This window comes from Borostomias antarcticus (assembly GCF_949987555.1).
Source record: "Borostomias antarcticus genome assembly, chromosome: 2".
Lineage (NCBI taxonomy): Eukaryota > Metazoa > Chordata > Actinopteri > Stomiiformes > Stomiidae > Borostomias > Borostomias antarcticus.
Window position 1 is genome coordinate 13714593 of NC_140235.1, and position 8115 is coordinate 13722707.

The 8115-nt window shown below is 48.9% G+C and overlaps 1 protein-coding gene across 1 annotated transcript in view; it reads right to left on the reverse strand.

The window, feature by feature from the left end:
- The window catches only part of LOC311320622 (zinc finger MIZ domain-containing protein 1-like), a gene marked incomplete at its 5' end in the record, with an annotated part of 34709 nt that overhangs the window by 18898 nt on the left and 7696 nt on the right, over positions 1-8115 (reverse strand). The window lies entirely within an intron of this gene.

The window sequence follows — 8115 nt, forward strand, 5'->3', positions numbered from 1 at the left end:
AAACACTCTCTCGTCTGAGGCCAGCGGCGATACTCACGCTTCTACTTTCGGATCTGTCTCCCCTGCTCTATCTCTCTCTGTCTCCCTGAACCAGTCCTTCGCTTTCTCTCTTCTGTCTCTCTCCCTCCTCTCTCTCATCCCCCCCCCCCCCCCCCCCCCCTTTCTCCTTCCTGTCTTTTCCGCCTGTCCGGCATCTGCACAATGCACATCAATTATTCAGAGAGGCAGTCTCCCGGTTCCCCTGGCTCATCCAATAAGAGAGCAGCTCTGCGCTAATGGGCTCCTGCTGTACCTGCTGCCGGCACCGACGTGCTCAGGAGACGACAGGAGAGAGTGAGAGAGAGAGAGAGAGAGAGAGAGAGAGAGTCTTATACTTCTCACCTCTGTCGTTTTCTGTTGTTATTGATGTATCCTGTCTTTTCTCCTAGTGCTCCATGGCTCTATCCCATGGAAGCTCCCACCACACACACACACACACTGCATACACACACACACACACACATTCACTGGCAGACACACACTCTCTCACGCACACAAGCAGAAGCATGGCCACTTAGCCAGGGGGGAGGAAAGAAGAAAAGAGAAGCAGCCGGCTCACACTGCAAACTTACAGAAATGGGCGGGGCCTTACATGCTAGACAGGCAGTATCACAGCTAGAGCATCAGAGATAGAGGGAGAGAGAGAAAGAGAGAGGGAAAGAGAGAGGGAAAGAGAGACAGGGAAAGACAGAGGAAGAGGGAGGGAGGGAGGGAGAGAGAAAGAGAGAGGGGGAGATTGAGAGAGAGGGAGAGAGAGAGAGGGAGGGAGAGAGAGAGGGGGGGGCAGCCTCATGCAGATCAATCTATTCCATGGCAGCCTAGCGGTAAGTCATTACTGATATCAGAAAGGGGATTCCTGCCTATTGGAGAAGCTAATTTGATGGTGCCCCCCCCCCCCCCCCATCAGGCCAGAGTGGATCAACCCAACAAGCCTAGTGAGCCAGCCACTTCATGGATACGGACAGTACCACTGTTACAAACAGAGGGGTGGATCTCAGTGCCCTGCCATGGCTTCCTCTCCCATGGTGTCATTTGTCGTATAGAACAAGACGAAGAGCTGTAAAAAAACAGCAACAACAGCAACAACAACAACAACAACAACAACAACAACCTTCTACTTCTACTGTATCTGCCTCATCCTGTCTCCAGCCTCTTCCAGCTGATGCTAGATAAGAGGCTAAGCGAGGCTGTGACTCCCTGTGAACTCCATCAGAGACCGTCCGTCAGGTAGTCACCCACAGAGCCCTGTACAGTATGTACAGTAAACGTTGTGGTAGGGGTTATGAAGAAAAGCAAATGGCTGACGGTCTTATCTGGTCTCGCAGCGCTCGCTAAGTCAGCACTGTCCTCAGGACCGCCGCCACCGGCTTTCAGCTGTGGCAGCATTAGTGAAATGAATTTACTTTTCATCTTGGAAAAACAAATCAATTAATCACCTACAGTGTGGTGTTCATTCACTGAGCACAAAATCAGCTTGAAAGCTGAAAGTATCGCAATATCATCAAATCTGTTATTTTCTCCTGTACTATTTAAAAAAAACAACCAAAAACTGGAATAAATAAATAAATAATGAAGTCTTAAAGGTACTTGTGTGATTACAGAGCGGTTTCATCATCCAAGGCAAAGCTCAGAGTGTCAGAGGAGAGGCCTGCTGACTAAAAATAACTGCCTCCCCTTTAATAATTCAGCGGGCTGCTCTTACTCAGCAGTAATTAAATATAAGTCCGTAAGGTTGATTAGGTCAGTAACAAAGGAGAGCCTACCTACACCTCCCACTGTGCTTCTACAAGGAGATACAACTCAGAGAGAACTGGGGTAGGGGGGGAGAGAGAGAGAGAGAGAGAGAGAGAGAGAGAGAGAGAGAGAGAAGGTGCATGAGAGATAGTGAGCCAACTACTGTATCTATTCAAAGGAGATGAAGTTGAAAAACCAGCCCAGTGTTGAGAGAGGAAGTGAGAGGGACAACTCCTGAATATGACTGAGATGAGAGCCACTGTTCTGTCAATATACTTTAGGGAGTCCCAGTGTGTGTGTGTGTGTGTGTGTGTGTGTGTGTGTTTGTGTTGTGAGGGAGTGTGTGTGAGTGTGTGTATTTGTGTGTGTTGGGCGAGTGTGTGTGTTTGCGTGTTTGCGCAGACGTGTGAGTTAGAGCTGCACCCTGGAAGTTATCTGTCACTGTTGACATGGCGGATTGGTTGCTTTCCTGACGTGAAACACCCGATTGCTTGGCGAGCACACTGTGTTGATTTACAGAGCGCTGACAGCATTCCACTGCCCTGCCGGAACATTCTTTGTGTCAGTCGGAGACGAGAAGGGCGGACGTTTCATTTCTCTCTCGTCCAAACCCACACACACACAGCCTGCTGAAGTTCAACTCTTTCTCACTATTACACATTCTTTCACAACCGTGTGACAACACTATCTCAGGTCCCCACTCTGCACGTTCTCAACACGTTCTCCAGCTTACAGCTACTGTTTTTTAACAAGGAAACCTCAACCATTGAGGTGAAAAATCAAATGGTTATAAAATGCTTATCCCTTCTGAGACACCACTGGGACCAGTCACTCAGTGACATTGCCACCGGCGTGACAGATGTGTGACAGGCAAGACAGCAGGGAGGAATCCCTCAACACCGCTGGTGAATGTTTGCATCCTACCTGACGGGCTGATCCTACCAGGTGACATGGATAGGGTCGATGTCAGAACCGCGTAGTCCGACTACAGGGTTTCACAAGGGCCTGTCTTGGGTCCTCTGCTTTTTTCCCTCTACACTACATCTCTGGGCTCTGTCATTCGATCGCATGGCGTCTCCATCACTGCTATGCCGATGACACCCAACTGGTCCTGTCATTTCCCCCCTCTGACACACAAGTGGAGACACGCATAGCTGGGTGCTTGGCTGACATCTTGGAGTGGATGACAATCAATCTGGACAAGAATGAGCTGCTGTTCCTCCCAGGGAAGGGCTGCCCGCACCTGGACATCACTATTGAAGACACAGTGGTGATGCCGACTCAGACTGTGAGGAATCTGGGTGAGACCCTGGATGACCAACTGTCGTTCTCCACACATATCACATCCGTCACACGCGCCTGCAGATTCATGCTCTACAACATCAGGAGGATTCGCCCTTTCCTCACTGATGAAACGGGGCAGGTGCTCATCCAGGCCCTGGTCATCTCCCGCCTGGACTACTGCAACTCCCTCCTCGCTGGGGCGCCGGCGTCAGCCATTAAACCCCTGGAACTTGTCCAGAAAGCTGCTGCTCGCCTGGTGGTTGACCACCCCAAGTTCTCCCACACAACTTCCCTTCTCCGTTCCCTACACTGCTCCCTGTAGCGGCTCGCAACCAGTTTAAAACTCTGGTACTAGCCTACAGGGCAATGAAAGGAACAGCTCCCTCCTACCTCCAGGCCATGGTCAACCCCTACACCCCCTCCCGACCACTACGCTCTGCTACCTCGGGGCGACTGGTTGCCCCGTCACTCCGAGGCCCCTGCGGCCGATCTCTTCTCTGTCCTGGCCCCGCAGTGGTGGACTATTGTACAAACTTATTTTATGAAGGTGAGCACTTTCCTTCAAAGTCTAACGGAACTGATCTTCTCGAGATAACAGAACAGATATTATCTGAACAATGTTGATTGATAATGAAAACCACAGTGTTGTTCCTCAATGCAATTAGTAGAATTCTAACCACTATTCATGTTGAGTTAATGGAATCATTATAGTTGATAAATAGACAATGGGATAAGGGGAAAGCCAGAACCAGCATCTGACTAGAACCTGTAGCAGCCTTATGCAAAGAGCAGCATAGTTCTGCTAACATTCCTTTAGTTGCCTTTGACATGTCACGCCTTGACTTGTTCAAAACGCTGAGCTTAAACATTCAAAACACATTCCTGCTGAGTCACACCTTGATGACATCACAACATATGTGTAACCCATATGTTTCGGCATGCCCTGGGTGGGATTCAGCCCGGGTCTCCCACGGGACAGACACCATTTTAACCAGCTACGCCCATGAAAAGCCAGCTCTTCATCAACGTGGGTGGACGGTTTATACTGGGGGAGTGAGTTTAACCAACAACTCACTACTTACTCAAGGACTCGCGAGAACCCAGTTTCACTCGGTTACATACAGTATGTACACTCCCACCTTTCCAAAAGTTCAGAGGATATAATATATTATAATAAATATGTCCGTATGCAAGAATATGTTGGTAAAATAGGGTAGTGGAAGTCTGGGGAAGTCTAAGACAGTACAGTACTTGCAGCAGACAAGGTACAAAAGAAGTGTAAAGATCCCGGCCTGTCAATGTGATGGAACCTAATTTGATTTTTAAGTGAGCAAATAGCGCAAATAGGACAAGCTGATCTCAGACTTATTTCTGACACACTGACATGTTCACTGACTGACAGACTGACTGACTTCCTGCTTGACTGACTGACTTCCTGTCTGCCTGCCTGGCCGACCAACTGTCTGACTTATTGGTTAACTGTTACCAGAGAAAAAGTAGTTTGAAAACAGAGCACTGTAGCGCTTCTTAGGGCTGCTGTGTGTGTGTGTGTCTGGGGAAGCGTTTGTGCGCGTGTGTGTGTGTGTGTGTGTCTGGGGAAGTGTTTGTGTGTGTGTGTGTGTGTGTATCTGGGGAAGCGATGAACTTCCTGAAGTAGTGGACACGTGCTAAATGAGACGGACCCATTAGTACGACGGTTGACTGCTTATATTACTTAACCTAATTTTGTCTCATACAGTAGCAGTTTGTTGGATTTGACAGAGGCTCGGCCTCCATCTGACATCCTGCGTCTGTACGTGTGGATTAAGTCTTTGTGGGACAGCGGTGAAACCATTATCTAATGGAGCAAGCCGTAGGAAGCCTGTTTAACTCCCTGTAAGCCGACCGCAGGTTAGCACAGACACAACATTAGCTGAGGCTAACTGCAGGAGAACATTATGCTGTGGCGCTGTTAGAGTAGCTAGCTCCGGTTGTGGTATGATCACAAGCTAGCAATTTGGGATAAGCAATACTGAAATGCAAATCCCTAGTTCACATCCAGTCTCATTGAATGAACACACACCAACTTAGTCTAACTCAAAACAAACATCTACAATGGAACCTGTACAATGTAAGTAAAATCAGATGTGTTGATCTGATGGACAAGAAGTTGACCCACCCTGTTTGCAGCCTAGCCGGAACCAGGATGGGTGACCACCACTAGTGGACTGGTCATATTAACTAGGCTAATGCTAACGCTCTAGTCTCTTCACTGTCTGATCATAGATTAGTCCGGCACATTAATCCCCTCAGACACACTGTGAAGTCACAATCTCCAGAGAGCGTGTCCCTGTTACACTAGCCTGGTGCTTCAGAACACTCACTCACTCACTCACTCACTCACTCACTCACTCACTCACTCACTCACTCACTCACTCACTCACTCACTCACTCACTCACTCACTCACTCACTCACTCACTCACTCCAGAATCAATGTGCAGAGTGCGTGGGAGCCATTTTTCTCATCACTGCATGACTAAATAGAGGTTATTTTCTTGTAATCACGATGACTCGATTATGGCTCTCATTGACTTCCTGCGTGTGTTCCTGCATGTGTGTGTGTGTGTGTGTGTGTGTGTGTGTCCGTGCGCATGTATGTGTGTGTGAAAATCTCTTCTCTGTTCTTACACTACTCATTCCATACCGTACAAGGCTGCTGGCTTGCAGGCAGATTAAATGTAGGTTTACAGTAAGCTGATGGATAAGTGTGTACGGTAGTTTGTGAGCTCTGATCCCATGCTGGAGCCCCCCAGGAGAATGCTCTTGTGTGATTGATCAGCAGTGAGGAGCTCCAAGCGCCCCCCCCCCCCCCCCGCCCCACCACGGTGTGGATCCCAGACTCCGGCCCCCCTCGTTTGGGCTCTCAGGTGTCGGATGTGCGGCCCTCTGTCGCCATGCTGGCTGTCAGGGGATTTTGCTGGGGCTGCAGTTTACAGTGCACGCACGCACACACACACACACACACACACACACACACACACACACACACACACACACACACACACACACACACACACACACACACACACACACACACGCAAACAAACACACATATGCAAACACATACACACACACACAAAAGCAGAGCTGGCCTTAACCATCTGGGGGCCCGTTTCAAGAGCAATTATAAGTAGCAAAAAATTTAGAAAATAAAATACCCATATTCAATTACCAATGACCCATATTCACAACAGTGTGATTTATTTTAATTAAGGCATGCTTTGTTATTACTCATTTAGTTCAAACTAATTATCTGAACAGTAATTCAGATCACACAAGATGTTTTTGATGTTTGAAATGTGTTTATTCAACTTCGCAAGTCGCCAGGCCATTGGCTGCACGCATTGATAAGTGTATGCGGCCAATCGAAATAAAAATAGAGGCTGTGAGTGTGTGTGCGTGTGTGTGTTCTCTCTCCGCCGCCCCTCAAGTCTAGTTCTCCCAGACAGACGCCCTTGTAACCAAGGTAAGACCAATGAGATCCACCCAGAGCCTGAGTCACATCTGCCTCTCTGCCTGCATCATCTCTTCCATCCCTCCTCACGTGTAATTACCCCCTACCCCTACCTCCACCCCCCCCCCCCCCCACACACACACACACACACACCATATCCCATTCCCTCCCATGCAGAGCCATCCCTCCCTGCAGCCAGCTCTATTAGATCCCGGAGCCATCAAAGAGTCTGGAGACGACACTAACTGTCATGAACGGCCCAGAGAGCCGACCTGAGATCCTCCAGCCCTCGATCAGATTACAGCCCCAGCAATAGACAACAGGCCGGAGAGAGAGAGAGAGAGAGAGAGAGAGAGATACAGAGAGAGAGAGAGAGAGAGAGAGAGAGAGAGAGAGGGGGGGGGGGGGGGGGCCGAGAGAGAGAGACAGAGAGAGAGACAGAGAGAGAGTAATCCGCCATGTATCTACCAACAGCAGGATCCACCACAAATAAGAGATTATTCAAATTGAGGCACATTTTGTTGAGATTTAAAAAAAATCACCATGTAAATGAGCACCCCCCCCACACACACTCCCCTTTCCCTCCAAAATAATCTAAACAAAAACGCCTCCAAATGTTGCCATGGTAACTCCGAAATCTCTTGTTCTGACGACGTGTGTGTGTGTGTGTGTGTCTGTGTCAGGTCTTTGTCTGGCAGGATGTTCAGCACACCACACAGACACAAACACACACCTCATTCCACACACACCTCATCCCACACACACCCCATCACACACACACACCTCATCCACACACACACACACACACACACACACACACACACACACACACACACACACACACACACACACACACACACACACACACACACACACACACACACACACACCTCATGACACACACACAGAGACACCTCATTCCTCCCTTCATCCATCTCTTCTGACAGGGCCCGTCCACGCTTCACTCTGACAGATGTACGGGAGCCGGGCTCCCTCAGAGGACGGCCAGGCCTGAGTGGGTATGGATCGCACCAATTGAATTTGAAAGGTAAGTGTCTGAGGAAAGCATTAGCACTGCTGTGTGTCTGTGTGTGTGTGTGTGTGTGTTTGCATGTACGCGTATTCGTGCATGTACAGTATTAGTGTCAGTGTGAGCAAATGGGTGTGTGATTGTGTGTGTGCATGTGTGTGTGTGTGCACTTATTCATGTGTGCCTGTGATTGCATGTGTGTGTGTGCGCGATTGTGCCAATGTGTATGTGTGTGTGTGCACTTATTCATGTGTGTGCCTGCGATTGCATGTGTGTGTGTGCGCGATTGTGCCAATGTGTGTGCGTGTGTGTGTGTGTGTGTGTGTGTGTAAGCGTGTATCCGTGCATGTACAGTATTAGTGTCAGTGTGAGAAAATGGGTGTGTGATTGTGTGTGTGTATGTGTGTGTGTGCGCTTATTCATGTGTGTGCCTGCGATTGCATGGAGGGAGAGAGAGAAGGTGTGTGTGTGTGTGTGTGATTGTGCCAATGTGTGTGTGATTGTGCCAATGTGTGTGTGTATGTGTGTGTGTGT